Source organism: Alosa sapidissima, chromosome 1 (assembly GCF_018492685.1).
Source record: "Alosa sapidissima isolate fAloSap1 chromosome 1, fAloSap1.pri, whole genome shotgun sequence".
In the NCBI taxonomy this organism is placed as follows: Eukaryota; Metazoa; Chordata; class Actinopteri; order Clupeiformes; family Clupeidae; genus Alosa; species Alosa sapidissima.
Genome location: NC_055957.1, coordinates 40,043,382 through 40,065,021, shown reverse-complemented (window position 1 = coordinate 40,065,021; position 21,640 = coordinate 40,043,382). Strand labels below are relative to the sequence as shown.

The 21,640-nt window shown below is 41.9% G+C and overlaps 1 long non-coding RNA gene across 1 annotated transcript; it reads left to right on the top strand.

Moving 5' to 3' along the window:
• Window positions 1-16,406: 16,406 nt before the first annotated feature.
• Window positions 16,407-21,265, top strand: LOC121716447. Its single transcript, XR_006033798.1, has 5 exons — window positions 16,407-16,518; window positions 16,657-16,728; window positions 16,819-16,990; window positions 20,859-21,034; window positions 21,168-21,265. It is a non-coding gene; the product is annotated as an uncharacterized LOC121716447 (long non-coding RNA).
• Window positions 21,266-21,640: the final 375 nt, after the last annotated feature.

Below are 21,640 nucleotides of genomic sequence, written 5' to 3'. Positions count from 1 at the left end.
ACCACTCACGGCCCAGGGGCTAACACTGAACATTTAACACATTATGGAGCTGTATAATGTACATTAAAAGCGCTAACTGTATCAGTCACCGGGTAATTTCCCTTTCCCCATCTTGTAACACAAAATGGATAATCATGCTACTGTAGGTGTATCTTTTTTTAGGGGGTTGATACTAGTTATCATAATTCAAACTTGGCAGCTCCTGGCAGTGGTTGATGGAGTCACATCTGGCATCAGCATTGGCCATGGCCATTGCAATGGGATGTGTTGTCTCATTTGATTTACTCAGAGTTTCTCATTTCATGTTGTCCACTAAACAGTCTTCATTTCCAATCCCCCGCCCCCAGTGAAGGAGCCTGTCATTTCAGCTGCAAATACCGACCGAGCCCCCAGGAGCCTTTCATGTACAATCAAGTTCAAAATAGACGGCATCAAACTGACAGTCTATTGATTCCTCTCACAAATGAGACGGGTATTGGCTGGCTACTTTCAATGAAAGAAATGTCTAGTAGTACTCTTTGACTATATCCTGATTGAGTAAGACACAAAACTATACCGAAGAAGTCAGCATGGGTCCATTATTCTAGCTGCATTTCACTGTTTTAGAAATAACTTTTTATTTAATTATATGTTAAATTTGTCACCAGTGCACCATTTTAAGGAGCTTTGCCAGACAGCGCTAGGGCGACATCGAACCTCCGCCCCTGCTTGTGCTGCTGTTGACTAATCCATGGGCACCCGGCTCCTGAATAATGGATTCAGTTCAGCAGGTGCTGTGCAGTGGCACAGGAAACTCACACAGAGGGACGCACACAAAGCAGCCCTCCTCTTGGAGCGGTTAGAAGCCTTTAACCCTCACTGGAGAATTAGATAACTTGTCTGAAAAGGAAAAAAAAATAGCTTGTCATCGCTCCTATTTTTTTTTCTTTTTTTTTCTTAGCAGGACAAGGAGATGATAATCATGAATGTGAATTAAAAGTGACACATCCTACACTTCTGAAACAGCTTAACTGGGGCCAAAACCTTGACCATATTACTCACTCTATTAGCAATTCTGCAGATATTCTAGCAAAAACGGAATAACTTCATAACCAGCCCGGAGCCAGAGAGCTTCCACTGGGCTCTGATAATGTCATGACTGAATTAAAGAGAGGAGATGGGGAGGGTATCAAGTCCATTCAGTCTCATAAAGATTTCAGAGCTGGACTGAGATTAGTATGTATAAAAAGTTCATTTTCAGTTGGCCCATAATGTCTCAGCACTATTAGATACTGCGGCTGGAACAGCGTAATTAAATAGTGCTTTAAATAAAAAACGAGCACACAGTCTATCAAAGAACGTTTCTCCAACGCTTCTCACCGAGCTCCAAATTAAAGAAAATATGCCAATCTATACATCTGATACCATTATGCGCGAAGAGAGACTTGGTGGTATTGGTCGGAATGGATAAATGGGTATTTTTCATTACACATGCATTAAAGGCAACTGCTTTGACAGGAGATTAATAACCTCTTTTATTCCCTGCTCGGTGACATGCCATTTGGATTTATTGTGTTGATAGAAATAATTACTTTACATTGATTTGAAAGTCTTTTCTTACATTACAGGTCGACATAATGTGACTGTGTAAATGCCAGCCACCAGGCCATTTGTATCGGTTTGGTACAAAAGAGGGCAAGATGATTGTCTAAGAGAAAAATCATTATATCGACACTGGGGATTAATAAAACGCTCGCGTCGTCAGAAGATGTGTGGCCTGTCCACTGCGGCTAGCCTGTCAAATTAAAAACAAATCTTGTACACTGCACACAGGCTCCCCGAATAGTTACATCATATCTTCAGAGCAAAATATGCTATCGGGGCAGCAATTGTAAGAGAAAGGTGGTCTGTAGCAGTTAGTCAGAGGAGGAAAACCTATTGATAGATTGGGAGTAATGATTCCAGGAAGGAGGAGAACCATGCAACACTCTGCAGCTGTGGCTGTGTGCTTTGGCAACACTTCATATACATCAATGGGGTACAAAAAGTGAAGTATACTGACTGTTGTACAGATTCATTACACAAGGAACAGGGACAGATTGATGTTTCCCTCCTATTTCTTAAATGAAACACAAAATGGCATGCAACACACATTCCTGGCATTAAGTGCATATGTCTCAGAGGTGGGACCAAGTCACTGTTTGGCAAGTCACAAGTAAGTCCCAAGTCTTAGCACTCAAGTCCAAGTCAAGTCCCAAGTAAATACAGAGAAGGGCAAGTCGAGTCCAAGTCCAAGTCTCATCAAAGCCAAGTCGAGTCCAAGTCCAAGTCCCAATCTTTTTCAAGTCCTGAACAAGTCATCAGGTACTCTTCACTTAATAATGGCATTATTAGACTATCGATCATAATTTTAACACTTCCATCTAATCCACAGATTTTTTTTTTATAAATACAGATTAAAATATGTTCAATGTTTCTGTCTTGAAATCTTTTACGATATATGCATGCGCATACAATATACACATGTGCATACCTGAGTAATCTGTACAAAACGGATAGCTACATGACAAATAAAAATATTGTTTTTCCAAATTTCGGAGCCCACTGTAAGGATGAGTAATAATTTGACTGATGGCATTTCACTGCGCTAGGCCACAGATTTGCCTGCAAACAATTTATTAGGCTGTCTGCCAGTGGCGACTCATAAGGGAAGCCAAGGTCAACACTTTTATATTATTTAAAAGATAATAATGACACAGTAATTTTGTTTTAAAGTATTCATTTCTTAAGAAATACTACACATGTGATGCTGTTTATCTCATTTGTAAATGGTGCACTGTCACTTTAAGCCCATTGTGTGCCACTGTCCACACATTCTCATAATGATCTTTTTTACCAGCTCCATTCCTATGGCTAGTCCACAAACTCAAACATTGTTTGTACCACATGAATAGCACAATATTAACAATGATAAGCATTATATTAAGTTGGCACAAACAGCTTTCATTCCTTTGGAAATAGATGCATGTATGACATGATGCTTGCTTGACATTTTCTGTTTGCAATTAAATGTGAATTATGAGCCTGGTAGCCAGTAGCCACCTAGCTAGCTGAGTGGAATGCGTTTCAATCGGCATATCAATGTGCTTCATGTAAACAAATTATTGAATAGGCCTACTTCAAGACTCACCATTTCCATTAAACAAAGGCAAAGACAACTCTTCATATTCTTGTCCACTTTCCAAATCACAGTGAGTGCAGCCTATGTCATAGTGACCTGGATCTCATAGTTTATAACAGTAGTGAGAACCGGATAAATCCGCAATTTCCCCTAATCTCGTATTTGTTGCCTTCATGATTTCCTTTTATACGTTTCTTATATTTAAAAGAAAATATCAATCATCATCAACAATGACAAGCCAGCTGGAACCTGCCACTCGTTTTCTCTCCCTCTCGTGCGTGCTTAGATGGGGTTCTCAATTAAATGGAGTAGGCTAGCATAAGTTCAAGTTGGATCTTAATGGAGAGGACTCGAAAAGTATCATCTTTATGTAACATGCTGTTGGTGCATTTTGACATTGTAAACGTTCTCTAACAAGAGTGCAAATCAGTTTGCAGTAAAGCTACTAGTTATTAGCTAAATGTTGGTCGTTTCTCTGTCTCTTGGTGCCCTACACACAGTGCGTAACGCATGTGGGGGTAGCGGCAGCACTGAACTGTGCTCTGGACTGGCCGCTTGTCTCCGCTATTTTTTTTTTTTTTAGTCGCGGAGGGAAAACATCTCTGGGGTGACTGGTCCACGATCAGGAAATTTAGTTTTTGACTCGAGACATGTCAAGTCGTCACAAGTCAAAGAGGCAAAGTCCGAGTCAAGTCTCGAGTGAATAGTATTCAAGTCCAAGTCGAGTCGCAAGTCATGCCGAATTTTATCAAGTCAAGTCTGAAGTCATTAAAATCATGACTCGAGTCTGACTCGAGTCCAAGTCATGTGACTCGAGTCCACATGTCTGGATTTAAGTATAAGTATGTATACTTTTTTGATCCCCTGCGGGAAATTTGGTCTCTGCATTTAACCCAATCGGTGAATTAGTGAAACACAAACAGCACACAGTGTACACACAGTGAGGTGAAGCGCACACTAATCCTGGCGCAGTGAGCTGCCTGCTACAACGGCGGCGCTCGGGGAGCAGTGAGGGGTTAGGTGCCTTGCTCAAGGGCACTTCAGCCGCGGCCCACTGGTCGGGGCTCGAACCGGCAACCCTCCGGTTACAAGTCCAGAGTGCTAACCAGTGGGCCACGGCTGCCCGTAGCACATAATCTTCGTATTTCACCTCACTACACTAGTGCCATCTCTGTATTATTTAGACCACAAGCAGGTTTAACAGTGCCCTTTTCATGTTTCATTTTCAGGGTTATAATTAAATCTGTTGGACAGACGTGTTACGTGATGGACAGGCAGAAAAGGGGCCTGCCGGCTTCAGTTAGGGAGTCGCGGTGTGGAAAATGATAGCTCCCTGCTTAGCACATCACTGAAAGGGTCATTGCCACTGTGCCTGACAACAGAGAAACTCCTCACCTGCAAACACAGCTGGCAGGTAATAACAGGCTGCAGGCCATGTCTGAAGTTTGTGTGTGTGTGTGTGTGTGTGTGTGTGTGTGTGTGTGTGTGTGTCTTTGTGTATGTGCTTGTGCATGTCTGCGTTTGTGTGTGTGTCTGTGCGAGTGTGTATGTGTGTGTGTGTGTGTGTGTGTGTGTGTGTGTGCATGTGCTTGTGCATGTCTGCGTATGTGTGTGTGTGTGTCTGTGTGTGTGTGAGTGTGTGTGTGTGTGAGAGAGAGAGAGAGAGCGGACAGCCTGATGAGGTGTGCCATGAGATGACTTAAACACAAGAGTTTCAGGCACTGGGGCCTGGCTGGCACATTACACATGGGAGCCCCAGGCTACCGGGAGCAGCCAGCCAGGGAGGAAAGAGAAGGGAGAGGAGGGGAAGAGGAGAGGCCCATTCTCAGGCAACAGCAGAGGCCTGTCGGCTGATTACAACTGATAGTGTAAGCTGTGACATTAACATTCTGAATTCATCTCATTTAGCATTTTCAAAAGAGCAAGTTGAAAGAAAATATGGAGATTCTATTGTGATTCAACTGCGAGGAATGTAATACAACATTGTCAATGTCCTTCACGCTACACAGAAACATGATGGACTCAGCTTCATGTCTTGCATATCAAAATGCATGGCAGTGAATTGGGGGAAAGTAGATCTTAGAATTTAGATTTTACAAAAAGCACAGAACAGAACAGCAGAAGACTGATGTAAGCCTAACACAGTTATGTGAAATACAGTTGCACTGCCCCCATTCCAAGTACATCTTAATATTACTAGTGGTCTGCTGCAGTGGCCAGCAGAGTGATGGGGAAACACAAGTTTCACTCTGGATGACAATATTGCATATTGGATGTAATTTCCCTCTAGTGCCCTCCCCCCCCCCCCACTTTCCCCACACAATCATCTCCCCATCGGGGGAGTAATCATCTGTGTGGCTCTCAGCTGCTTCCTGAGAAGCGCTGGTGGGCTCTGTTCAGAACTAGGTATTACCAAAGCTGGGAGATGAATGGACAAGCACAGAGTCGTGAGGACTAGAGTGGTTTGGATGAAGATGAAGGTCCCCCTAAATGACTTAAATGCCAAGGAGGGAGATTGAAATAAACTTTCTCAACTGTTCTCCAGATAGCACGACAAAACTTCTTGTGTTATGTGCAGGAAGGGAAGTCCCCTTTTCCTCTCAAACCAGAACTAACCCTTTACGTCAACTGTTTTATTTTAGTTCTCACTGGGTAGACAGAGAAGGCTTCTCTTGAAGGCTCTGAATGTGAACTCCCATGCCAGTGAAATTCCATTGATGCTAACCTTTGAGCCTTTTGTTTCTCTGTGGCTCCCTGCGATTAGTTAGACCTTTGGCTGTATTGATTTGTTACTGAAGTTTGAGAGCTGTTCTCTGTGTGCTACTAAAAGTTTGATGATGGTGAAAGTGCCTGACCATGTTTTTTTTTTCACCACCTGCAATCTCATTCGACTGTCTAAAGTTCCCCTCAGCGTGGGATAAATGGACCTGAAGCAGCGGCATTTCTTATTGATCTCCCTCCTATACAAACAGGTGAACACCATGTCAAGCCTCAGAATGTCTCATATCACGCTAGTTTTTTTTTTTTTTTTTTTTTTAACTACATGACTGTTAGATTTATTTGGAATCTATTTAGAATTTGTGATTTTAACACAGGATTCATGGCAAAATGAATTCCTGTGAATCAATCAATTTTGTGTCATAATGGAATGATTAGGATGGTGTGTTTTTAACTCCAAACTTTAAAGGACAAATCCGGCAAATTTTAGCTGTTGGCTGCAGCAACTCGAGCTAAGTAAAACCGATTGTTTTTGGACAGTACTCGGTGGCCTCAAGAGACTGAAAAATCACAGAATTTCTGCTACTAACCAGTAGCTGAGCTGATTTCTTGCTGGTACCAGTGCCATGTCCAATATCCCCTAATAGATCTACATTTACATCAGGGAAACAGAATTTTTGTTCTAGATCTTAAGGCTCAGTATTATTGCCCAAGCAAAAGAACCTCATGCCCCTCACATTTGGAATCAACGTCCAGCATTCTCATAATGCCAAACATCCTGCAAGCTACTCGTAAGGGTAAGAGACTGATGCATCTCTCTCAGCTCATTTTATGCTTGGTGGAGTTCTGTCTGCCTCTTGCTGTAATTATGGTTTCTCCATGGAATGACTGGGAACCATGGCAGTGGTTACCATGGTGAGTGAGGATTGTCAGGGGAATGTTATCAAATAAAGCTCTGGCACAGAGTCCAACAGGAAGTAAATCTGCGATGGATTCCTCCTCTCGTGTAGCTTGAATCAAAGTATGATCAAATGTCAAACGAGAGCCACATTAGGAGAGAGCTCTATTGGCTTGTGTGTTTTTGCCTCTTACTCGTGTCTATTACCATAATCAGGACAGACACGGCTCTTGCTTCTCTGGCTGGGCCTATCTCTGGTGCAGGGAGATTACAGTAGCCTCAGGGTCCAGCGGTCCGTGAAGACGGCACACAGCTGCACACAGCTGAACGTGAACAGCAAGTCTGCACAAGGCTGCAGGGTGAACAGCATCACACACACGAGACACTGGCCTGAGAGGGTTGGCAAACATGAAAGACTAAGGCTCTTGCTCCCAGCTTGAGCATGGAGGAACACTCAAGGGATCTATCCATGAACAGCCTCATGTGAACTCTAGTTTGGCCTAAGATGATAGGTTACGCTACAGTATGTAAAGTGTTGCTTATATGCAATGCTTCAGCAAAAGCGGATGTATACATATATCACCTTAAACTGGCTACATGTTTCTTTTTCATATTTTCTGACATGGAAAAGAAATATTTTGAAAAAACAAATAAAAATAAATGTAATGGCCTTAATGGAACTCTGTCTAACGTCGCACAGTCTCCACTCAGTAGGGTGCCTCTGGCTTATTGCGGCTTAAGAGAGAGGCGTGGAGAACTATGACAGGGTTACATTATTTTTTTCTCATAAGCACCCCACCCCCTTGTCCTTACACACTAATAATCTATGTGTGTGTGTGGTGTGTGTCAGTGACATGCTGCGGCATCTGAGACTGAGGCACCTGCTATTGCGACCCATTGTTCCTCATGGAATCCATTAATAAGAGAAGAAAGACAACTAATGGGAAAGTCAAGGAGCTACGAGACCACGGGGGAACTGATACTCTTTTTAGAACTCCCAGAAATCTTAATTGCTTCTAGCTTGTTGAAAAACATTGTGGTGTAAATATCACTCCGTTTCCAGTAGCTTTCAGTAGAGCTCTCATAAGCTGCACCCCGCCCCCGCCACCACACACACACACACACACACACACACACGTCAACATATAACACATGCTATATGTGTGTTATATATTTCCCATCCTGCTAATGTATTCACAGCAGTATACAAATAATTCTGCAAAATATCAGTGACTGAAATTGAGACAGAGAGGTTCTTATTTTAGGTGCCACACCAGCATGAGTCTCTCATTAGCACCTGCTGGCCTGCCTGTCAGTGGTAGCATGGAGCATATGGTGAAGACCAGACACTTTCTCTACGATCTTCCTCCATTTGCCCAGAGGGTAAACACGCCAATGAATAGAGAGCTGTAATTTTCCGTTCGCTTAGAGAGACCATTTCTGTCAGCCTGCGTGTATCAGTCAGGCTGTGCTTGTGTGATGGAGACTAGACAAGGCACTCAATTAGAAGGGTTTTCTGTAGGCTTAAGGTCCTCCTGTGAACAGCCAAGTGTTTTCACAGCTCTCTAGAGGATGACAGTGGTTGTTTATGCTACTTTGTGCCCACACTGACCTCATTGTGGCTGTGTAATCACCTGGCCCTGGATTAGCTTACCTGAGAAAGACAAGAGCCTGACCTCTCTCTCTCTCCCTCTCTCTGTCTCTCATACATTCATGATTTAGTTGTGGATTTCATATTGTCAAACGTCCATTGATGTGGTGGATGTATTTGATAGAAATGTCTACACTGGATTGTAGGTCCGTCTCCTCATAGCTGTCACTCACAAGACTTCATGAGAGACAACCTCATTTTCAAATAAAAACTGCTGGTATGATCCCAAATTTCTATGTATGTATTATTGCACGTTTGTAATTTAAGACTTCTGTTGGAGCTGGTGCATTTCATAGGAAATATAAGCTTATATTCTGGCTCAGACTTTTTACAAAGCCAAACCCTCCCCATTACAACCATAGTTCGAATTACAGGGGGTACTGGATACTATACCCCCCAATGAAGACCCAGTACCCCCCAAAGAGACAGAAATATCAGTTTTGGGGGGGTCAGGTATTTTTTTCTGATATTGTGAAAAAATAGCATTACAGTTGGTTTGGTGACTGCACCAATTCGAAATCACGATGGTTAGAGAATGTTAAATATGTTCAATATCCCTAATGGAATGCATGTCTTAGCCAAAAATGATTTATAATCCAAATGAATGTCAAACTTTGAAATATAGTCTGAAATGAGATGTTATTATGACCGCCGCGCAGCGAAGCGGCGGTCATATAGGTTTAGTCAGATTTTTTTTTTTTTTTTTTCTTTTTTTTTTTTTTTTTTCTTTTTCGCATGTCCAAATTTCCGTCAATGATTCCCGGGACACTGAAAGACCGGGGTACACGAAACTTGGTGGACATGTAACCCCACATGGATAGCATGGAACCATCATTTTTCGTTTTGATCTGTAGCCCCCCCGCTGAATTGGACCCCCCGAAAGGAGGGTAGGGCAGACACAGTTTTCTGTGAATATCTCGAAAACCGTAGGGTTTAGGAGGACCATTTTTTTTTTGTATGTTGATCTCAAGGGGCCATGTCAACCCATTCCATAACCACTCATTTCATGTATAGCGCCACCTAGTTAAACACAAAAAAGTAAAAATGAGGTGGTGTAATTGAAGGTATCTGTGACCTAACATAGTCAAAACTGCACGAAACTGGAAGTGTAGGATCATTATGACACCCTCTGTATGCACGCCAAGTTTTGTGGAATTCTGTTCATGGGGGGCCACACAATAAATTAATTTATGTTACTATACACCAACTGGCCTGTAGGTGGCCGGAGACAGTTTTCTGTGAATATCTCGAGAACCGTAGGGCCTAGGAGGTCCACCTTTTTTTTGTATGTTGGTCTTAAGGGGGCATGTCAACCCATCCCATTACCACTTATTTCATGTATAGCGCCACCTAGTTAAAAATTAAAAAGCAAAAAATTAGGTGTTTTCATCTCAATATCTCTGGCTGACAAGGTCAAAACTGCACGAAATTAAAAGTGTAGGATCATTATGACACCCTCTGAATGCATGCCAAGTTTTGTGTACTTTCGTTCATGGGGGGCCTTACAATAAAATAATTTATGTGTACATTTAGTGACGTACACCAACAAGGATTTCCGGGACACTGAAAGACCGGGGTACACAAAACTTGGTGGGCATGTACCCCCCACATGGATAGCATGGAACCGTCATTTTTCGTTTTCATCTGCAGCCCCCCCGCTGGACTGGACCCCCCGAAAGGAGGGTAGGGCAGACACAGTTCTCTGTGAATCTTTTATGGTATGTTGGTCTCAAGGGCCCACATCAACCTGGCTCATAATCACTCATTTGTGATTCCCCCCCCCCCCCCCCCCCCCTCCCCCGGTAAAGCCAAAATAAATATTCATCATCATCATCATGGCTGCATTTTCAGTATTGGCGAGAAATAGTCGTTTGTCCACTAGATGGCGCATCGTTGCAGTGAGACGTAATTTTGTTGGAAGTTAAAAGTGGGTTGGAAAAAACAATGGACGCTTCATACAAGGACTGTAATTTACCGCAGCGAACATCTAATAAGGATAGGACGATGTTCACATGAAGTGTAATTCCCATTTCTTCTTGAAGCCGAAATAAATCTCAGGATGTTTAACGGACATGCTTGGTTTTTACTGCAGGTACGTTAATCTTGTAATATCAATAAGGACCTAGGTAATGTTACCGTTAGCGTTGGTTGAGTGATGGAGGCATTTGATTTATTGCATTTGTAGAAATCTATGAATGCGGTTATACCAAGCAAATGTATAGCAGCACTGTTTGTATCTTTCGACTGTCATTTGTTGCACGTGCTACAAAATCATTCTGTGCAATGGAAGATTTACCAACGTTACACCGGTCTGATACAGTTTTGCCTATACATGCGTGAGACTGAGACGCCTGTTTATTTTGTTTTAAGTGCGTGCAGGGTGTGAGAGGGGAATCGATGTGCTTTGATTACAGCTTGGTAGTTGTAGTCTGTGAAATTAAAAAGCACGTGTGTGTGAAGTATCCAAACAATGACACCTTCATTTAATTATGGCAAAACACCTTAAGCTACTGTGTAGTGGGTCCCATTTAGAAGTGGCTACTTCATTCGCGCTTTCCTTGACTCATGGAGCTGCGTGAATGTTATTACAACTTTTCGCCACGATATGACAGTTTAAGTCCGCTTGATACTGTAAGGCGTAAGCCATTGGTTTCCAAAGGAGATTTTATTTGTGTCGCCAGCATAGCCTATTGACAATTTATGTTGTAAATAGGCCTACCTTATAATCCTACCTGTAGCTTAGGGAAGCTAACAGCTTTCTATTAGGATCTAGTTTGTTAGTTACCGTTTTGTCATAACTCCCTGATGCATTTTTGCATTTAAAATAGCCAGAGCGTGTATATCTCAATCGGAAAATTAAACAATATCGGGTGCCTATGGACTAGGCTGGGTGAACCCAGCCTGATCTGCCCGCTATTTATTTTTTGATTTCTTAAAAGATTGAGCTTGGTCTGATGAAAGCCAGACTAGCCATGGACCTCAGTTAAACAATGCAAGGGAACATGAATCAGCCTATATTTGCACTAACAATAACGGACAAAAGCTCTTCAACTTTGGCCCGTTAAAATGTGTATGAACAGTCTAGCGACGCATTTCATCAAGGCCCATTTGGACATGTCAGTTATTTGCACCACTGGTTAGATGTAAAACAGCATTTCGTTTCAGACTAGGCTACTGTTACTTAATTTGTGCATTAACAATAACGTTTCAGACTACTGTTACTTAATTTGTGCATTGACATTAAAGTATTACATGAACTAAAGATGACTAAAATCTTATGTAGAAGAAGAAACATTCACAAAAAATCCATCCATCCAAAAATGACCTTTGTTTTTGATAGCTGTTGAAAACGGCATGGAACTGACAGAGATGTTTTTGTTTAAAAATACATAAAAAATAAATAAATAAATAAATAAATAACATTATGCTGATACCTTTTGCTTTTCCCAAATACAATGTAGCCTACAGGTGTAAGTGACCTTTCATCAATCCAGTTGCAATGGATGAACTGTGATGAACTGCCCTACTTGTGATTATTTAGAGATTTTAAAGGTTTTATAACAATTCTACATCTTCTTTGGCTATTCTACAATCTATTCACCTTTTCAGCACCAGTAGGGTACTTTCTGTGCAGCCGCACACACACACTCAGGCATGCCAAACAAGCATACACAAAAGTTTCAAGAGTGGGGGATGGAGTAAAATATGGAGACAAATTGAAGTGTGATTTATTTTCGCGGAACAGATGTACAGGACTGAGCGGCGGTCATATTTTGTACCGCTATGCGGTACATCTAGTTTTGAAATTAGTTTGGCACAGATTCTGTGTTGTTTTTATATTAAGCACAAGAGGGTTTGATGTAGCTACTGTAACATAACATCAGTGAAACCATAACTTTTACTTGTAATAAGAATTATCAGTGCACTTAACTTCTAACTTTTGAGAGTTGATCAAAACAGTTCTCTTTTGGATATATAATAACAATGAGATATTCTGTAGACTACTGATTATCAGTTTGTCCCAGGCGCGCGGGAACATATTTTTGACCTGATGAATAACAAAATAATGGATGTCCGACGATTTCTCCCCTCCTAGCATGATATGATTCGAATTTAGACAGCTAAATACGCCATTTCAGCGCCGTGTATGAGTAGACCCTCTGATAGACCTAAGAGCGAGAACAGCCACATTCCACTGCAACTATGCGCAGCACTTGCCACTCCGACTCATCAATAAAAACTGTGCGCACACACACCAGACCCATAGCACTTGACTTTACATCATTAAACTATTTCAGTATATTGCTTTTCTGATTGTCAAAACCACACCAGAGATGTTTGGCTTGAAAATATTGTAACGTCGGTGTCTTTTGGACTGAGTGCTAGCCTCACAGAATGCAATGTGTGCGAATGCTGGTTTGTGTAATGTCGGTTTAAGTTAGTGTAGTTGCGTTTTCCTTGTCATGTATGTGTTAGCTTGTGTAGTCTTTCTTTAGGTTTTACCTCATGTGTTTTACCCAGTGTATTGTATGTGACAACCCTGTTCGTGTATCGTGCTTGTTTTATTGACTTCCCTTGTGTTTGCTATGTAATGTTGTCTTAGAGTGTGTGTGATTCCCGCTTCAGCTAATAATCCTTTTGATTGGACAACTGTGTGGCGCTGTCAAATCGTTACAATATAATTAGGCTGCAATGACCTACGATGGCAAACAATTTCTGAGTAGCCTAACTTATGGCGTCTCCTCTCCACAGCAAAAGTGTCCTAACCACCAATTACAGCGGTTTCTATCTGAGCGACTCCAATAGTGAAAGGCTTTCAGTGTCATATTTCGGTGGCACTAGCTAAGCTGTCGTGGAACTCAAGATGACATGTCTACTGATAGGCAACAGGTCTCACCAACACGAAATTCGTGGATTTGGGCTAGATCAGCCACATTGCCTGACAGAACAGAAACTGAGCCGTAGGCTACGTGAGGTCGTGGGCTTGCCAAAGACTAAATGCAAAAGATGCATCCTACCTCATCTGTTGTCGTTTGGTATTCGAAATTGGGCTTTTCACAATCCAACGACATATCCAAAGTGCGAAAAAGTTGGTGATGGTATATGGAAACTGGCAGTAGGCTATGCATGCTACACGGAGTTCTAACAGGTGCATGGCCTAATAAGCAGGCAAGATATAACCCACGATCGCCATGGTTTCATTATCAATTCTTGTTTGTGGTAATAATGACAGCAACATTAAAACCATCTTGATCTTCATCATTTTTGACAGATCAGCAGCCTCTGGATGGTCATATGCATAGTTAGCCTACCTTTAGTTTGCATTTACATTTTAAACACTGAATCTACTGGCTTTACTGCCGGGAGAGAAAAAAATCCTGTATTCTTTTCTGTAGCCTAATATTCTTTTCTCGAAGTCAACTAGCCTGCTTGCAACGTCTCTGCTCAGCGAGTCATGTCACTTTCACTTCTATACTAGACTATAACGTTTAATCTTGACTATGGATAGCTAAGCTATCCATAACCTTTTTTGCTATTTGCCTATTTGACAACAAATATAATGACAAACTGCGAATTTGTAGGCCTATTGACAAAAAGCAAGGGGTGCTGCAGCACCCTCAGCACCCACCTTCACGCGCCCTTGGTTTGTCCTTTGTTTAGACCTTGTATGTGTGTTGCACAACACATGTTGCACTTGGCGATCACGATGGGGATTGATATGGTAGTGGACCATGATGGTCATAGAAGAAGTGAAGGAGAAGTACCCCCCAATTATGGTGGGGTAATTCACACTCTGATTACAACCCACAGTCTTTTTTTCAGAGAAATCAGCTAAATCACAGGGATCGTTTTATGCATTTCAACTGCATGTTATACATTATATTAACATCAATTTGCTCAACTCAGCTCTTTTCCTGGGTTTAAGCCTCACTGCATTCTGACAGGGAGCCATGGAGATTCCATTCGGCGACCGTGACCTCATTTTCCGCCACAATTCTGCTCATGATATTTCATGTGAAGCCAAAGCGAGGAGGGAAGGGCTTCCATAAAACTTTCAGCAACCGCTACAACTAACGTGAGGAGGCACAAGCCTGGTCGGCCATTAAATATGACGGGCCCCTCTGTAGCGCTGCCACCCAGCCCAGTTAAATGCCATCTGGCATCACGCTGCATTAGTGATGCCACATTACACCAGGTATGACATGAATATTTTACAGGTCCAGGTGGGCAAATTCGCTGCTCTTGCACTTCACTGCTTCGGCGAACTATTATTTCTAAAACAAGGCCCTGCAGATAATACTGTCATTCCATGTATGACAAGGATCGGTCTTCTCCCCTTCTAAACGATATGTCTTGTCACACATCGTCAGTGCTAACAGCACACATGCTAGTGTCTGCTCTGAGGGACGGGGCATTACGGATGACTACTGTGATGAAGAGCATCTGCCCTTGTGACAAAACCATAAGGGGAGAAATATTATGGAGAGCCAGGCAAAGGGCCCAGCTCACTCATCAATCTGATCCCCAAAGGCGAGTAAATCGGATGAGGAGTAAAACAAAGACTGGTCTCCCCCCCTGCACCTCTGGCGCGGGCTGGTCAGCATGAGGCCAGTAAAGTGCTGCTTTTATGGGCCTGAGGCCGCTGGGCAGCTGCTCTCCTCCCATTAGGAGCTCCCCTCTCTGGCAAGTGCCACTGGCCACCAGATGCAGCGTCCGTCTCATCATCCTGAAACCTGTCCCTTCATTAAGCCGCTGGTGGAGCGCTGTGGACAGAGAGGGAGCGTCTGTGGCAGGACTAATCCCGCTGCTAACCTGTCAGGATGAATAATACATGGGCCTGCCAGACGGACGTTAAACAATACACCCGCAAGCAGACAACAACTCAGGAGATCGACTTCTCTTCATCAGGCAGTAGAAGCCCAACCCTTCTCTCTCTTTCTCTCTCTCTCTCTCTTTTTCCCTTTTTTGGGTGAACATCATCTTGTTTGGATAGCGAGCTGCTTTTTCCCCTCTCCCCTATCCTCTGACTCCCCCTATCTGATTGACCTCTGTAGATTAAATGATCAGCATATTTCTATCTCCTTGCCAAGCTGTCCAAAGCACCTTTATGTCTGTAGGGTGCTGAAGAATTAATTTTTTCTGGTGTTATTAGGAAGAGATTGTGAACACAGCTGAGGGCTAGTAGTGGAATGGTGGGCACACATTTTGGGTGGACACACATTTTTCTTATATTAAAAAAAGTGTGAAGTGAAGGTAAGTTGGTCAGAGAAGTTTCACAGAAAAAACGAATAGCTCGCAACCTTATAAGAACAAGAGATAGGGAGTCAATGTTGATTTGAAATATTTTACCACTTTTACCAAATTTACCACCTCATAGGACAGTGAAGATGTGACAGACAGGAGTGGGAGAGAGATGGGGCCGGAAAATAACATCAACCTGGTTTCTGACCTGGGTCCTCGTGGGCATGGAGGCCTGTGTTCAAGTTTCCCCTTTAGGAGAACTCTTTACCATAGCCTAATCTAATTTAATTAATTGTTCACCCCTTCACATTCACTAGGAATTATGCAAAAGCAAACAATGATATCAAGTTCACACAAAAGTCTACACAGTAAAAAATGGGGAGTTATTTAAACCCAGATGGAGTATTTTCAACATTTTGGAGAGTAAAGTTGCTCTATCAGTGGAGTTAAAAGTGAGAGTAAAATTCTGCAGACATGCAGTGAAAATTTCAACTCTACAGTGTGATGAATAGGATACCCGCCACTCTGCTGCTGTAGGCCAGCTACCGATAATGGGACATAGCGCCTCAATTTACGTTAACTTCACTTCACCCATAGCTATGCTGCAGAGAATAAAATATTCAACCAGCACAACGTTACCTTTGTAGTTACAGTGTACTCTTTGGCAACCAACTAAGAAAAATGGATAGGTAACTCTTAGTTGAACTAGCCTAAATTATGACTTTTTGATATGTATATTTTTATGTACCTCTATCAAAAGGTGCATGACGCTTTTGCGTGTTCAGTTCGGTGGAGAGCAAAAAGGTGTGAAGCTGTCTGAACCAACATTTGATGCTTTCTTGAAAGAAGGTGAGTAGGCTACATTACATTAAAGCAATATCTCACTCTATTTCAAGAGTAATACAGCATTAACCTATTATATTACGAAAACTAGTTAGGTCCTTAATTAAATAATTATTTGATCTTTGATTCTTGATTGATACTAAGTTGGTGGGTCAGGCCATGGTTGACAAAGTGCCATCTGATGAGATGATGAAAACGACCTTCATACCGGGACTGGTACGACATCTCAATTCACTGAATCACTAAAATATCCAATGCAGCATCAGGTATCACTCATCACTCCTGTCTATGTGTGTTGCATTGCAGATAGAACAGGATTTCAGACTTCTGTTTGATGAGACAACGGCCAACAAATTCTTGGAGAGGTGGCCAACCACTTTCAAAGCAAAAGTAATAAAGGAGAGCCATGGACTTGTACCCACCACAGAACTCTTGGACTTGATGCACAATGCTGAGTCAGCTGCTCAAGTTGAGAATGGTAAGAATCGAACCTTTTTATATCATATTGTAATACAAGACCTGCCTTTGGTTCATTTGATTTGTTTTTCTTGGATAGCCAAAGCCTACCAAACATCAAGCAAATAAAAAAAAAAAGACTTGTTCACGGTTGGAAAACAAATATCTTCACGTTGTCTAGCCTAGGCATTTCATATAATGTAGCCTAGTGCATTGTGCGCCTGGTGTTATATCACAAAATGTTTGTGCAGCAATACGCTTTTAAGAAAGGCTGATCTCTATAATGGCAACGAGGAAAGACGTTCCAGGTCCAATTGATTATTATATGTTCACGTCGCTTTTCAATCAAACTGCAGGTACTGTAACATTGCAATTATGGTTGTATAGGCATTTGCTTAAAAAAGGTTGAGCACCACTAATCTACATGTAAAATTCCCTGAATATTAGTGCAGATTCCCTCTTGTTAAGACATTAAGAATGAAATTGCATAAAATGATAAATCGCCTCATTAAACCTCTCCCCGTGTCAGTATATCTATGGAACTCCTCCTATGGTGTGTAATGGTAGGCCTGATTTTTAAGCTAAGCAGCAGCGAAGGTCGTGGCCGCTGAGTGGAAGGGAGACCTCCGGTTAAACCATGATCTTACAACGGCAGTGAAATATTAGACAAATGTATGGCCAGTTGGCCACCGCTTGTTAACCCATTCGTATATCAGGCTTTTGCAGCCTACACTGTGCATTTGTTTTAATTCGTCAGTATTATATCATAGCAAAGGACACAGTCTGAACGTACCAGAGAAATGGTACAGCCCAATGGGGATGAGGGTTTGGAAATCGCATTTCATTAGATTATATCCTGAATTCTTGGTATGTGATGGTAATTCTGCATTTAATTACATTCAATATTGGATAACATTAAATTTTATTACATGTTTTCAGTACCCCCCCAAACTATTATTTTCAATTATTTTCATCCCTTTTGGGAGGGTCCAAGTCTCATCTAGGGGGGTCGGAGCCCCCCAAAACCCCCCGTAATTCGAACCATGGATCTGGGGTAAACAAAGGAGACTCCAAGAGTTGCGAGAAAGAATTGTGCATTAGTTGAGATGTGTTTTCTTTGCAAGTTCAAAAAACTCTTTGCGAAAGTGACAAAGGAAGTCCTTGTCTTTTCTTTGGTAAGCATTTATTTTTAAATGTTATATTATTTTGGTAATATAATGTAACGTCGGCGCACAAGACATTGCGTAGCGTTCTCCCACGCAGGGCATGCTGGGATGCGGGAGCGAACATTTGGGGTTTATGTCTGTGTTTCTCCTTAGTTTTGAGTGTAATGTTAGCGTCTTTATTGTAACAAGTTTCCCTTTTAGTTCTCCCTCGTGTGTGATCCTCTTTGTGTGGGGGGCTGCGTCCACCCCCTGTATGTGTAGTGTGTGTGTGTACTTGACCTGCCCCTTGTGTATTGTGTACTGGGTCTGTGTTCCTGCTCTCGTTTCCTCAGCTAATAAACCTTTTGATTGGACAACTGTGTGTGTCGCTATCAAATCGTTACAATAATAATATTTTGTAACAATAAATGCTGGTGCTGTCATTTTGTGTTATTGTTTTTCACTTTTCATTAGTTCCATTATTGTAATTCAGTAACACTGCATCAGAAGATATATATTAAAAAATAACACTGTAGAGAAATATTATTACACTTTAAAGTGTAATTTTTTAAAATTAAATTTGTAGTTAAATTAACTCTATGAAGTGTTATCGCATTACTCTTAACAGTGTAATTCAACTACAGTGTTAAATATTTTTACACAGGTCATTGTTGATTTTTACACAATATTGAGTAGAATTAACTCTGAAAATGTGACACTGGCCATAGAGTAAATTTTACACTAATTTCGAGTGGGACCAAATGTTATCTGAAACAGAGTTAATTTTAACTCTATAGGAGTTAAATTAACACTTCTGTTTTTACTGTGTTAGTTAAATCCTGCACAATGCAATGATCAATTCTCTTGATAATTCCCATATTAGCTAAAATGGGCAAAAGCCCTGTATGCACAAATGAGTTCCATGCATGTCAGGAGCTTTATGACAATACAAACCTCATAAAAGCACAGCATGACAGCACAGAGACTACTGTACATCACAGCAAAGCTGCTTTGTTGTGTCTGGGATTGTCTTTATGAGTGGTCAGTTTTAATCTAGCATGGTGATGTCCCTTTTGGGATGTAGCAGTGTAATGTTTGGCTATTATTGTCCCTGCCCAGCATGTTTGCTTCTTGTTGAAATGCCCTCCATTTCAGCATACGGCTGGCCAGGTCCACGACTCAATTTCCTCTGCCAGATTGGAATTAGCCGATGAAGTGAATTTGGCGTAAAATAATTACCTCTGTTTGCATTCATCTCCTTATTATACGAAACAAATACATTTAACCATATTAGCCACTCATATCCATGAGTAGAAAGGATACCATAGACAGTATGAGTAGAAAGGATACCATAGAAAGTATGAGTAGAAAGGATAACCGGATCATGATATATGAGTGGCATGAATGGAATAAAAAAACATCTATTCTAACTTTCAAGAAACAATCACCAATTTCTTGGCAAATGTGAGCACACCTTTGATGTGGATATGAGAGAATAAGATGTCTCACATTATCAAAGAGAAACAAATTCCCTCTAGTAATTTCCCGTGTGTCATGAAAAGGTGTGTTACATGAAAAGCACATCGCAAAAGGCTTGACATTCAACAACCACCCTGATTCAAAGCAAAACATGGAAAGTGTGTAGAGAGCTATTTCAGCCTGCTTTTTACTAAAGAAAAAAGAATATATATATATATATATATATATATATATATATATATATATGTTTGTGTGTGTATATATAGCATTTCTAGTTTCAGTGGACAGAAGATAGCATATGCAACAGGGCGGTCAGTGATTGCCAATGGCACCATTCTCTAGTCATCATTTCCCAGACAACTTTGATGTAGCATCCTCCTTTGACACATGCATCATAAATGTCAGAGAGGCGCTGAATGTCACTGGGATGGATGTCTGTATGTTTTCTTATATCATACCGAAGACAAATGGAGTCCGGGTGCCTTGCCAGAGGACCAAATCAAGACACGTCTCTGTCAGCAGCCAATGGCTCTTCCCAGCCTAGCTTTGCATCCTCATTAGTAGTCTGTCGCACTCCAGTGGTGTTTAATTGCAGAAATATGTCAGGCTGTAATTATTGCAATCATCTTCATTAAAAAAGTGGCTGCTTGCCTGAGCAAAGAGGCACAGAGACACACTGATGATTCTGCAGCTGTCACAACATGTTTCATTTTCCACATCTCAGATTCCACGTACCAAGTCGACATTATGCGATGAAAACCCATTTACAAAGGTTCAAGAGGTTAAACAAATTGGCCACTGCTTGCTTCCCGGCATCTTGTAACAGAATAACAGAGAGGGTGCATGTTTCTGTCTTTCTTTTATCAACACTTAGGGCTAATGCGATGAGTACAATCGCGTCCTGCCCCGTGTAGATGGCCTTGTCACCAGGGAAAAGGGTTAGTGTCAGCGCATGGTGGCGGCATGCGAATAGAAATGTTCTTGATGAGTCATTTTGAATTCAAGGCCATATTTAGTCAGACTCTGACAATGGCAAAGACATGCACAAGTCCCATCCATCTTACTTTAGAGAGTCCAAAATGAGGGCCTCATTAATTCCTATTCATCAGAGGTTGTTTTTGTAAAGGACGCCACCATGCCACGGCAGAGCTCTGTACAATGGCATGACGGAGACCTGACATGCATGTCATATTACTGGCTGACAATGTAGGGCTGAGAATGTTGAGAACGATTAGAGAATCTGAAATGTCCTCCTTATTTGAACAGGACAGAAGCAGCTTCAGGGCTCGAAGGAAGAGAAGAGAAGAGAAAGGACTGACCCTGAAGTACTGACCCTGAAGTACTGACTCTGAAGTACTGACTCTGAAGTACTGACCCTGAAGTACTGACTCTACAGCGTGTTTTCGAACTTCCTCCACAATATGGCCACACACCACATGCAGGTAATTACGGATTCTGTGAGCATCTGGTCGTTCGTGCCAGGCACATTTGATTAGGTTAAGAGAGAGAGAGAGAGAGAGAGAGAGAGAGAGAGAGAGAGAGAGAGACGTCTAACAGTAACATTGGTCTTCATAGAGCAAGATGGCAACATTGACTCAGAGCCAACGTATCAAACTTCTGGCCAGGTCCATGCTGAAACCAGGCATGCATGTTATGGGCAGTTGAGTGATGATTCCCATTTGAAGGTCAAAAGCATTTACAAAAGGTCCATGCCCATTTATAAACATGTGGTGCAAATCGTGTGTCAAATTTCTGATATCTCTTTTGGCTGTAACCTAAAGTCTCATCATTTCCTCCTCGATTATAAACTTGCTTTGATAGAAATGGTAGGAATGGGAAGCTGAATCTGATCCATCGTCTGTCTGCCCTCGCTGTGGTGACTTGGCTGAGGACAGAAATAAACTGCAGCCTGTCGGCAAACGAGCGCGTGTGAGCCCCCAGGACGGCGCTCCCTTATTGGGGACAGATGGGACCCATGACCTCATGGCCTGGCTGTGGTGTGGAGCTGTGAGCCCTCATCAAAGCCTGCACGCTGTACGTGCTCCCGC